The 13,677-nt window shown below is 39.8% G+C and overlaps 1 protein-coding gene across 1 annotated transcript in view; it reads left to right on the top strand.

Annotated features, from left to right (window-relative positions):
• The window catches only part of LOC135107077 (potassium channel subfamily K member 13-like), a 112,520-nt gene that overhangs the window by 18,068 nt on the left and 80,775 nt on the right, over positions 1-13,677 (top strand). The window lies entirely within an intron of this gene.

Here is a 13,677-nt window from a genome sequence, read left to right as displayed (position 1 = left end):
AGTGCATGATATATTTCTTGTTGAACAACTTTCACACTCATGTTGGTAGTGTTGCATACATACGAACAGAGATTTTGCTTTCAAAGAGGGAGAGAGAGAGAGAGAGAGAGAGAGAGAGAGAGAGAGAGAGAGAGAGAGAGAGAGAGAGAGAGAGCACAATCTGGGAGACAAACAGGATAAAACACGGCCTCCTCCATTTATCTATTTTTCTCCTACTACTACTACCGCACCCAGAACACCCCACACAAACTCAAATAAAAGACCTGACACACATCCAAACTCACCCGAAACACTTGAAACACCCTAAATAAACTCAAAACAAACTCACACCACCTCAATATGACCCCAAACACACCCAAAACACTCCAAAATATACTCAAAACACTTTATAAGACTAAATACACGTAAAATACACCTAAAAACATCCTAAGCCACACTTTAAACACCCTAAATTCAAACAAAACACAGATATAATAGCAAATATACATCCTAAACACACAAACATTCAAAAAACATTCCACAACATTCCTAAATACATCCAAAACACACTTAAAACACCCAAAACACATGAAATATTACAGAGAAAAAGCAGGGCAGGAAGGAAAACTAAGCTAAACATGGTCTTCTTGGTATTTTACCTGTTATGCCCCCTCCTCCTTCTCCTCCATTTCTCCTTACTACTTCCTCCTCCTCCTCCTCCTCCTAAATTTATCTATTTTTCTCCTTCTACTACTACTACCGCACCCAGAACACCCCACACAAACTCAAATAAAAGACCCGACACATCCAAACTCACCCGAAAAACTTGAAACACCCTAAATAAATTCAAAACAAACTCACAACACCTAAAAACATCCTAAGCCACACTTTAAACACCCTAAATTTACACAAAACAGATATAATAGCAAATATACATCCTAAACACACTTCAACATTCACAAAACACTCCACAACACTCCTAAATACATCCAAAACACACTTAACACCCAAAACACATGAAATATTACAGAGAAAAAGCAGGGCAGGAAGGAAAACTAAGCTAAACATGGTCTTCTTGGTATTTACCTGTTATGCCCCCTCCTCCTTCTCCTCCATTTCTCCTTACTACTTCCTCCTCCTCTTCTATTTATCTATTTTTCTCCTTCTACTACTACTACCGCACCCAGAACACCCCACACAAACTCAAATAAAAGACCCGACACACATCCAGACTCACCCGAAAAACTTGAAACACCCTATATAAACTCAAAACAAACTCACAACACCTCAATATGCCCCCAAACACACACAAAACACTTCACAATATACTCAAAACACTTTACAAGACTAAGTACACATAAAATACACCTAAAAACATCCTAAGCCACACTTAAAACACCCTAAATTTACACAAAACACAGATATAATAGCAAATATACATTATAAACACACTTAAACATTCACAAAACACTCCACAACACTCCTAAATACATCCAAAACACACTTAAAACACCCAAAACACATGAAATATTACAAAAAAAATAGGGCAGGAAGGAAAACTAAGCTAAACATGGTCTTCTTGGTATTTTTACCTGTTATGCCCCCTCCTCCTCCTCCTTCATTTCTCCTTACTACTTCCTCCTCCTCCTCCTCCTCCATTTATCTATTTTTCTCCTTCTACTACTACTACCGCACCCAGAACACCCCACACAAACTCAAATAAAAGACCCGACACACATCCAAACTCACCCGAAACACTTGAAACACCCTAAATAAACTCAAAACGAACTCACAACACCTCAATATGCCCCAAAACACACCCAAAACACTCCACAATATACTCAAAACACTTTACAAGATTAAATACACATAAAATACACCTAAAAACATCCTAAGCCACACTTTGAACATTCTAAATTCACACAAAACAGATATAATAGCAAATATACATCCTAAACACACTTAAACATTCATAAAACACTCCACAACACTCCTAAATACATCCAAAACACATTTAAAACACCCAAAACACATGAAATATTACAGAGAAAAAGCAGCGCAGGAAGGAAATCTAAGCTAAACATGGTCTTCTTGGTATTTACCTCTTATGCCCCCTCCTCCTTCTCCTCCATTTCTCCTTACTACTTCCTCATCCTCCTCCTCCTCCATTTATCTATTTTTCTCCTACTACTACTACTACTGCACCCACAACACCCCACACAAACTCAAATAAAAGACCCGACACACATCCAAACTCACCCGAAACACTTGAAACACCCTAAATAAATTCAAAACAAACTCACAACACCTCAATATGCCCTCAAACACACCCAAAACAATCCACAATATTCTCAAAACACTTTACAAGACTAAATACACATAAAATACACCTAAAAATATCCTAAGCCACACTTTAAATACCCTAACTTCATATAAAACAGATATAATAGCAAATATACATCCTAAACACACTTAAACATTCACAAAACACTCCACAACACTCCTAAATACCTCCAAAACACATTTAAAACACCCAAAACACATGAAATATTACAGAGAAAAAGCAGGGCAGGAAGGAAATCTAAGCTAAACATGGTCTTCTTGGTATTTACCTGTTATGCCCCCTCCTCCTTCTCCTCCATTTCTCCTTACTACTTCCTCCTCCTCCATTTATCTATTTTTCTCCTTCTACTATTACTACTACCGCACCCAGAACACCCCACACAAACTCAAATAAAAGACCCGACAAATCCAAACTCACCCGAAACACTTCAAACACCCTTAATAAACACAAAACAAACTCACAACACCTCAATATGCCCTCAAACACACCCAAAACACTCCACAATATACTCAAAATACTTTAAAAGACTAAGTGCACATAAAATACACCTAAAAACATCCTAAGCCACACTTTAAACACCCTAAATTCACCCAAAACACAGATATAATAGCAAATATACATCCTAAACACACTTAAGCATTCACAAAACACTCCACAACACTCCTAAATACATCCAAAACACACTTAAAACACCCAAAATGCATGAAATATTACAGAGAAAAAGCAGGGCAGGAAGGAAAACTAAGCTAAACATGGTCTTTTTTGGTATTTACCTGTTATGCCCCCTCCTCCTTCTCCTCCATTTCTCCTTACTACTTCCTCTTCCTCCTCATCCTCCATTTATCTATTTTTCTCCTTCTACTACTACTACCGCACCCAGAACACCCCACACAAATTCAAATAAAAGACCCGACACACATCCAGACTCACCCGAAAAACTTGAAACACCCTATATAAACTCAAAACAAACTCACAACACCTCAATATGCCCCCAAACACACACAAAACACTTCACAATATACTCAAAACACTTTACAAGACTAAGTACACATAAAATACACCTAAAAACATCCTAAGCCACACTTAAAACACCCTAAATTTACACAAAACACAGATATAATAGCAAATATACATTATAAACACACTTAAACATTCACAAAACACTCCACAGCACTCCTAAATACATCCAAAACACACTTAAAACACACAAAACACATGAAATATTACAAAAAAAAAGCAGGGCAGGAAGGAAAACTAAGCTAAACATGGTCTTCTTGGTATTTTTACCTGTTATGCCCCCTCCTCCTTCTCCTTCATTTCTCCTTACTACTTCCTCCTCCTCCTCCTCCTCCTCCATTTATCTATTTTTCTCCTTCTACTACTACTACCGCACCCAGAACACCCCACACAAACTCAAATAAAAGACCCGACACACATCCAAACTCACCCGAAACACTTGAAACACCCTAAATAAACTCAAAACAAACTCACAACACCTCAATATGCCCCCAAACACACCCAAAACACTCCACAATATTCTCAGAACACTTTACAAGACTAAATACACATAAAATACACCTAAAAATATCCTAAGCCACACTTTAAATACCCTAACTTCATATAAAACACAGATATAATAGCAAATATACATCCTAAACACACTTAAACATTCACAAAACACTCCACAACACTCCTAAATACCTCCAAAACACATTTAAAACACCCAAAACACATGAAATATTACAGAGAAAAAGCAGGGCAGGAAGAAAATCTAAGCTAAACATGGTCTTCTTGGTATTTACCTGTTATGCCCCCTCCTCCTTCTCCTCCATTTCTCCTTACTACTTCCTCCTCCTCCATTTATCTATTTTTCTCCTTCTACTACTACTACCGCACCCAGAACACCCCACACAAACTCAAATAAAAGACCCGACACACATCCAAACTCACCCGAAACACTTGAAACACCCTAAATAAACTCAAAACGAACTCACAACACCTCAATATGCCCCAAAACACACCCAAAACACTCCACAATATACTCAAAACACTTTACAAGACTAAATACACGTAAAATACACCTAAAAACATCCTAAGCCACACTTTAAACACCCTAAATTCACACAAAACAGATATAATAGCAAATATACATCCTAAACACACTTAAACATTCACAAAACACTCCACAACACTCCTAAATACCTCCAAAACACATTTAAAACACCCAAAACACATGAAATATTACAGAAAAAAAACAGGGCAGGAAGGAAATCTAAGCTAAACATGGTCTTCTTGGTATTTACCTGTTATGCCCCCTCCTCCTTCTCCTCCATTTCTCCTTACTACTTCCTCCTCCTCTTCCTCCTCCTCCATTTATCTATTTTTCTCCTTCTACTACTACTACCGCACCCAAAACACCCCACACAAACTCAAATAAAAGACCCGACACACATCCAAACTCACCCGAAACACTTGAAACACCCTAAATAAACTGAAAACGAACTCACAACACCTCAATATGCCCCAAAACACACCCAAAACACTCCACAATATACTCAAAACACTTTACAAGATTAAATACACGTAAAATACACCTAAAAACATCCTAAGCCACACTTTGAACATCCTAAATTCACACAAAACAGATATAATAGCAAATATACATCCTAAACACACTTAAACATTCATAAAACACTCCACAACACTCCTAAATACATCCAAAACACATTTAAACCACCCAAAACACATGAAATATTACAGAGAAAAAGCAGCGCAGGAAGGAAATCTAAGCTAAACATGGTCTTCTTGGTATTTACCTGTTATGCCCCCACTCCTTCTCTTCCATTTCTTCTTACTACTTCCTCCTCCTCCTCCATTTATCTATTTTCTCCTTTTAATACTACTACTGCACCCACAACACCCCACACAAACTCAAATAAAAGACCCGACACACATCCAAACTCACCCGAAACACTTGAAACACCCTAAATAAATTCAAAACAAACTCACAACACCTCAATATGCCCTCAAACACACCCAAAACACTCCAGAATATACTCAAAAGACTTTACAAGACTAAATACACGTAAAATACACCTAAAATCATCCTAAGCCACACTTTAAACACCCTAAATTCACACAAAACACAGATAAAATAGCAAATATATATCGTAAACACACTTTAACATTCACAAAACACTCCACAACACTCGTAAATACATCCAAAACACACTTAAAACACCAAAAATGCATGAAATATTACAGAGAAAAAGCAGGGCAGGAAGGAAAACTAAGCTAAACATGGTCTTCTTGGTATTTACCTCTTATGCCCCCTCCTCCTTCTCCTCCATTTCTCCTTACTACTTCCTCATCCTCCTCCTCCTCCATTTATCTATTTTTCTCCTTCTACTACTACTACCACACCCACAACACCCCACACAAACTCAAATAAAAGACCCGACACACATCCAAACTCACCCGAAACACTTGAAACACCCTAAATAAAGTCAAAACAAACTCACAAAACCTCAATATGCCACCAAACACACCCAAAACACTCCACAATATACTTAAAACACTTTACAAGACAAAATACACGTAAAATACACCTAAAAACATCCTAAGCCACACTTTAAACATCCTAAATTCACACAAAACACAGATATAATAGCAAATATACATCCTAAACACACTTAAACATTCACAAAACACTCCACAACACTCCTAAATACATCCAAAACACACTTACAACACACAAAATGCATGAAATATCACAGAGAAAAAGCAGGGCAGGAAGGAAAACTAAGCTAAACATGGTCTTGGTATTTATCTGTTATGCCCCCTTCTCCTTCTCCTCCATTTCTCCTTACTACTTTCTCCTCCTCCTCCTCCTCCTCCATTTATCTATTTTTCTCCTTCTACTACTACTACCGCACCCAGAACATCCTCACACAAACTCAAATAAAAAGATCCGACACACATGCAAACTCACCCGAAACACTTGAAACACCCTAAATAAACTCAAAACAAACTCACAACAACTTAATATGCCCCCAAACACACCCAAAACACTCCACAATATACTCAAAACACTTTACAAGACTAAGTGCACGTAAAATACACCTAAAAACATCCTAAGCCACACTTTAAACACCCTAAATTCACACAAAACACAGATATAATATCAAATATATATCCTAAACACACTTAAACATTCACAAAACACTCCACAACACTTCTAAATACATCCAAAACACACTTAAAACACCCAAAATGCATGAAATATTACAGAGAAAAAGCAGGGCAGGAAGGAAAACTAAGCTAAACATGGTCTTTTTTGGTATTTACCTGTTATGCCCCCTCCTCCTTCTCCTCCATTTCTCCTTACTACTTCCTCTTCCTCCTCCTCCTCCATTTATCTATTTTTCTCCTTCTACTACTACTACCGCACCCAGAACACCCCGCACAAACTCAAATAAAAGACCCGACAGACATCCAAACTCACCCGAAACACTTGAAACACCCTAAATAAACTCAAAACAAACTCACAACACCTCAATATGTCCCCAAACACACCCAAAACACTCCACAATATACTCAAAATACTTTACAAGACTAAATACATGTAAAATACACCTAAAAACATCCTAAGCCACACTTTAAACACCCTAAATTCACACAAAACACAGATATAATAGCAAATATACATCCTAAACACACAAACATTCACAAAACACTCCACAACACTCCTAAATACATCCAAAACACACTTAAAACACCCAAAACACATGAAATATTACAGAGAAAAAGCAGGGCAGGAAGGAAAAGTAAGCTAAACATGGTCTTCTTGGTATTTACCTGATATGCCCCCTCCTCCTTCTCCTCACTTTCCTCCTCCTCCTCCATTTATATATTTTTCTCCTTCTACTACTACTACCTACATACCTGAGCTTGGAAACACCTGGAAAAACACTGGAAATTACGGTAAATACTGACGAGGAGACACTGTATCCGAGCGAGTCCCAGGACCATTGATGACGTCACAGGCGGGTGCTGCCGGCGCCCCGCTGGCTGACGTACGTACGTAATGTATTTCATTTCAAAATTGACCCCTAGAAAAAACGAAGCTAGGCTCGAATGCCATATATATTCTGACTTGACAATTACTTTAACTAATATTCACAATATCAAAACATCACCAGCCTAAGCAGTTGTAAAGAAATATTAATATGAATTATGGAAAAAGTGTTGAATCTTTGACACCATTAAAATCATTGAAAAGTCCACCCATTTCATTTTACACCATTGAAAAAACACTTTAAAAAATCTGAAATGTTTTTCTAAACAATGCAAAGTTAGTTACAAGCTAGGATATTCAAATAAAAAATCCAAAAAATGACCAAATTACCACTTTTAACGGCATCAAAAGCTATTTTAGATTCCACACACTTAGCTCATCAGAAACGCAAAACACTTTAAATATCATAAACGATTTTTTGAAGCAACAAAACCTTCATTACAGCCTCAAATAAAAGAGCCAAAAACCGGGGTGGGTAAATTTCACCGTAAAAACAGTCCTATATTTATGCAAAAAAACAGCAGCAAATTCACCACATTTACTTAACTGAGGCAAGAAATGCACTTCAAAAGCAACGAAATATTTTTACAAATCATAAAAACTTACTATAGAAGCCAAATAAAGTCATTCAGAAAATTCAAAAAAATATTGGAACCCAACAAGTTGGCTCAGGCAGCAGTCCATCATGGCGGCCCTCGGGGGGGGAGATCTTAGTGGGGTAGCCAGCGGCCATGTTGCCTTAATTATTCGTTCATGGGACCAAAAGTAGGCAATGATGGATTTATCTGACCAGCGAATATGAAGGCCAGACATGTGGTTCCATCTTATGACATATTTGGCTTACAGTAAATGAGAGACGAAGCAAATAATGGCTGAAAACACTGACGTCCTGCCTCTACCTCAGCAGACAGCTTGTTTACAAATTAACGAATCTTTCAGTATTTGCCTAAATCTCGAAGTTTCCAGACTCAGATGTGAACAAACTCTAAAAATAAGTCAACAACCTTAAAACATGCCTAAAAAAGACGAATAATAAAACCTAAATAAACGAGACACTACAGGGAGGAGGAGAATGTAGTGAAGGCAGGAAGGCTGACTGAGGTGAGGCTGGCACCGCTGGACTCACCTTACGTATTCGTGCCTCTCTGGTGCTGCTTGGCGGTGCTCGGTATAGGGAAAAGCTGCCGGGAATACGGAAACACTGGTTAAAAGAGCGTGTGGGGCAAGACTGACCAGTGTTGACCAAAACAATGTAGCCAGCCAGCCAGCCACCCGCTCTCCCTCCCCAGCGCCACGTATCACTGCTCTAACCACACTCACTATATTACATACACTAACACTCACTAAAGGTGACATGTTATCAAATAATATGTCATATAATATCCTCACTTCCTCACTTCCCTTTCCCCACTCCACACCTACTACGACTACGTGATTATGAAGTAAAATTTCACTCACTGCTGCACCGTGTCACCGCAGCAAACACGAACGAGCACAGGATAGGCTCAACTAAAATGCTTCTCTCTCTCTCTCTCCCTCTCTCTCTCTCTCTCTCCTCACGACTGTTTCTCAAAGCCAAAATGATAATTACCAGGGTTTTCAAGAGTGTTTCTCATGTTAATAATATAGAAATGTTGTAGATCTGTCACTAGAACTGTAAAAACACCTTTAAAAAACTGTATTACTTCAATGACAGCCTTTTAAAAGCAAGTTTCTCCTGTTAGTAATGTAGAAACTGTTAATCTGTCACTAGAACCGTAAAAACACCCTTGAAAACCCGTGTAACTATGAAGAGAGAGAGAGAGAGAGAGAGAGAGAGAGAGAGAGAGAGAGAGAGAGAAACCGGTGCATTTTTTAACTTGTGCTGAACTCATGGATCATGCTGAGGACTAAGCCTGTATTAAATCAGTGTATGCTAAATTCTATTGATTGTATTAGTTGACAATACAGTTTTATTATTTTTTTTTTCATTTTTTTCGTGTTTTATATTTTAATGTAGTTTTATTACTTTTTTCTTACAATATTAATTTTTATCTCCCTACTTGGTAGCTGGTCTGTAGCAGCCTTGTTTGGTACATATAAGCCAAAGCAGTTTTTCATAAGTAAAATAGCAAGGTGGACAGCCCACCATCTTTAATCTTATACTTCTTTCATTATTTCTCACTATCCTCTTATACTCATATTATTCTTCCTTCACCCATCTTTTCTATAAATATAGATAGATAGATAGGAGCCGGTACATAATAGCCGACGGTACATAGCAGCTAGCATTCAGAGAGAGAGAGAGAGAGAGAGAGAGAGAGAGAGAGAGAGAGAGAGAGAGAGAGAGTTCCTCGCTCCTCTCCGTTTGTATATTTCTACTGGTTAATAGCCTAATGTTACGCCTTTCTCTCTCTCTCTCTCTCTCTCTCTCTCTCTCTCTCTCTCTCTCTGTAGTGTATCAGCACAGTGTCACGCCACCAGGAAAGGTAACAATGAGTGGCCAGCGTGATTGCAGCATCTAGTATAGACTTGATGCATTGCTGCTAAAAGTAACCTCACTATCTCCGGCAGACGTCTCTTACATACACCTCGTTCCTCCACGTGTCGCCTGCTATACTTTCGCTTCTACACTGCCACCAGGCACAAAATTCTCACTTTCCTTAATCTCATCGGAGGAGTTTCAATGATATCAAATGTTTTTTTTTCTTTTAAACATCCTTAGTCCTTCAGGAAATTCCCACCCACTTATCTACCAGTTCCTTGCATCACAGATTAAGCTGACCTGACGTAATGTACTGATTTGTTTAGTAGAAGTGGGACACTGAGTCATAATAAGGGAGAAATGGGAAGTGGGTCGCTAGGAACTGCATGTCTGGTTACGTGCAGAAAACACTGTGATAACAAACATTTGCACGCTAAGAGTGAAGGTGATGGTATGTGTGTGTAAAACCAGAATCAGAAGCAGTGATGATCAATTCCATTTCGTAAAAGTTAACCCTTTGACTGCCACTTGGTAGACCTTTCCCTAATTACCAATCACCCCGACAAATCTTCACTTGTTCTATAGCCACATTCAATCTTTGAACTGAGAAGAAATTGAAAAATGTATTCTTTTTCATCACTTTCTTGTAGACGCTTAAAAAGACTTCATGCGTTGCTTCTGGTGCTGATAATTGCTTCGCGTCGCAGTGAAATGGTTAATTAGAGAGAGAGAAAAGGAAAAAGAAAGCAAAGGAGAAGAATCACGTGTACTTCCTCCAGCTAATATCGTCTCTTGATGCCCTGTTGTTCCTCTTAAATCCTTCGTTCATCCCCACCTGTTGTCTATTCTCTTCAGTTTGATTTGCTTCGTGACAGTGATGGTGGTGGTGGTGGTAATGGTGACGTGTGTGTGTGTGTGTGTGTGTGTGTGTGTGTGTAGTGGTGGCATTGGTGGTGATGGTAAAGAAAAAGAAATTACCCAACTGTCTCACCAGAAATAGTTGCTGACAGAGAGAGAGAGAGAGAGAGAGAGAGAGAGAGAGAGAGAGAGAGAGAGAGAGAGAGAGAGAGAGAGAGAGAGAGAGAGAGAGAGAGTTGCAGTATTCTATTTCGAAGTGGATCTAAAATGAATTGGGAACAACAGACCCTGCAATGTATTACCTGTTTTCTTTATTTTATGGGATTAAGTCTAACTCGTTTTGTGCGGTCTTTCTGCATTATTCTATCACATTTTCTTTAAAGTTATAGATATTTATGGACTGCGTGTGTCTGTGTATTGAAAGGGACTGTGTGCGCTTGGAGAAAGAAGAAGCGTTGATAGAGAGAGAGAAGGAAGAATCGAGTGATGTGAGTGAGTGAGTGCGGGTGTTTAGAGAGAGAGAGAGACAGACAGAGAGAGAGAGAGAGAGAGAGAGAGAGAGAGAGAGAGAGAGAGAGAGAGAGAGAGAGAGAGAGAGAGAGAGAGAGAGAGAGAGAGAGAGAGAGAGAATTTGTGCACTACGTGAGCTGAGGTAAGAAACACAGTAGAAATATATTTAACTTCAAGATATTCTGGCTTATTTTATTCTCAGACGAAGAAATCAACGTGGCTACATCGTGCTGTGCGTAGAACGAAAAACACAGAAACACTGACAAAGCAGCAATCTAGAAAAAAGTTGAACGGATCTGAATCAGGGAATGAACAGCAATGAACAGACGAGAGCAGATCATAATTAGCAGACAGGGACAAAAAGACGAGTTTTCTACAGGTGGTGGTCGTGGTGGTGATAGTGGTGATGGTGGTAATAGTACTGGTTCTACTAGGGTATTGGTAAGGACAAGAAGCACATGATGGAAAAGAAATCTAGATGAAATAAGTACCTAAGGTGAGAAATGGAGCAGTGATGAAGAGGAAGAAAAATAAAGAGAGAATGTGGGTGAGGTGTGAGGAGGCGGAGGGTGAACGGTGGATGAGTGAGGGGTGGGTGCGCACGGCGGCTGAGGCTGAGAGTGGTGGAGGTGTGGGTGAGGTGGTGTTTGCTAGGGGGTGGTAGGGCTGGAGAGGCACGCTTTGGCACGCTCCCCGCCCACAGCTGGCTCACTCCACTACTGGTATTAATTTGGCGCCATAAACCCTGGCAGACGTGGGGGGTGGGAGGGCTGGGGGAGGGCTGGGGAAGGAGACGAGGAAATAGTCCTCACAGCTTCTGACTGAGCTCCACCACCACCACCACCACCATTACTGTTACCACTGCTGCCACCACCACCGCTACCACCACCACTGTCGCAACCACCACGATCACCACCAAGATCAAAAACTATCGTATCATTACCTGCGCCGCCACGATTAACACTGGCGCTCTGCTCACCGTTGTTCCCGTGGCGGAGACTCATCCTGCGGGAGATGTGGTGGCGGCAGGCCTGGCGTGGCTCATTGTCAGACAAGAGGTTCGTCACCCAGAAGTTAAAAATTCCATACCTTCCTTATACTTCCCTCCCGATTAGCCAAAGGACACAGGGGAAAATCCATAATTCTTGGGACGCCTCCATGTGTCAGACGTTTCTCTGTGTATGCACTCAAATGCATTACAAGCGAAGCAGCGTCGCCTTTGAGCGTGTCGATATTGAGTTACAGTCTCGTCATGTCACCGCTAACTTAAGCGTGTGTCATGTCAAGACGAGTGCCATCACGTCAGCGACTCTCTTTTTCCGCTGTGTAAGATAAATTTCACTTACCATCAAGAGAATACCTTCCTGCCACACCGACGTGGTATCACTCACGCAGTACACGGACACCCTTGTTCCGGTGTTACTTCATCCCATATGTGCCTCGTAGGTTACTGTGTTTACAGGCATTAAAGTAACCATGTGGCACTTCTTAACAGAGTGACCGTGTACGATTTTGCTAATTAAAACGCAACTAGAGATAATAAAAAAAATATTTGCGTACTCCATCACTCTTATTCATGCCTGTCGTGTCTAGATCTGACCCCCAGTGCGCTGATAGAATCGGAAAGAAGCTACTACTGCCAGGTTCAGTAGAATGGCGACAATGTTCCACCACTATTTCTTAGACCGAAGCCTGGGTCTGTAAGATGACAACGTACGATCACATACATCCACACCTCCCATGCCTTTGTTGTACATATGGGTGAGATGTGGCTGAGTAACATACTTATTCTTCTCTTTCTTCACATCCCTTTCTGCCTTATGAACTGGATTCACCCATAGTAGTTGCTTGTTACAGTCACTGAAGAATTGCCATTCCATTTCGCACACAGTACTGTACCATCTGATTTGTGGTCAAAATACCTTCTCTCTTTCTTTTCTATTTCCTTCTTTGATGGGAGTGGATATTTACCTGTCCTGTTATTGCGAGCACCACCACACGCTCGGATATTCTTCTCAGCCAACACTGATAGCAATGCATGGCTGCTAAAAAAATTGTCAAAGTATAGTACATGGTTGTCTAAATTGCAAAGAACATGAATTAATTAAATTTTCTATTATTTTTAATCTGATGTTCCTAAAATGGCAACGTTGGCGTTTGAACGGTTAATTAAGGGAAAACCATAATTGTCAGAGGGTTAATGTCCACATGGGTTTACCTTATGCACACCATTTGTAACTGCTTCGCACATGTGTATCTGGTAATGCTGTGATACTGGACAAGATCCCTTAGTCCCGATCTCGGGCTCATTTATTTCCCATTTTCTTTATCCGTTTGATCAAGCTGAGGCAAATAGACTTAGCTAACCCCGCGTCAAGCACACAGGTCATTTGCATGTATGTTTCAGAAACACGTGGAGCCATTGTCTATCAAAGTTGCATTCCA

This window comes from Scylla paramamosain, chromosome 14, assembly GCF_035594125.1.
Source record: "Scylla paramamosain isolate STU-SP2022 chromosome 14, ASM3559412v1, whole genome shotgun sequence".
Lineage (NCBI taxonomy): Eukaryota > Metazoa > Arthropoda > Malacostraca > Decapoda > Portunidae > Scylla > Scylla paramamosain.
The sequence above is the reverse complement of the archived record's forward strand: the minus strand, read 5'-3'. Positions and strand labels throughout refer to the sequence as shown.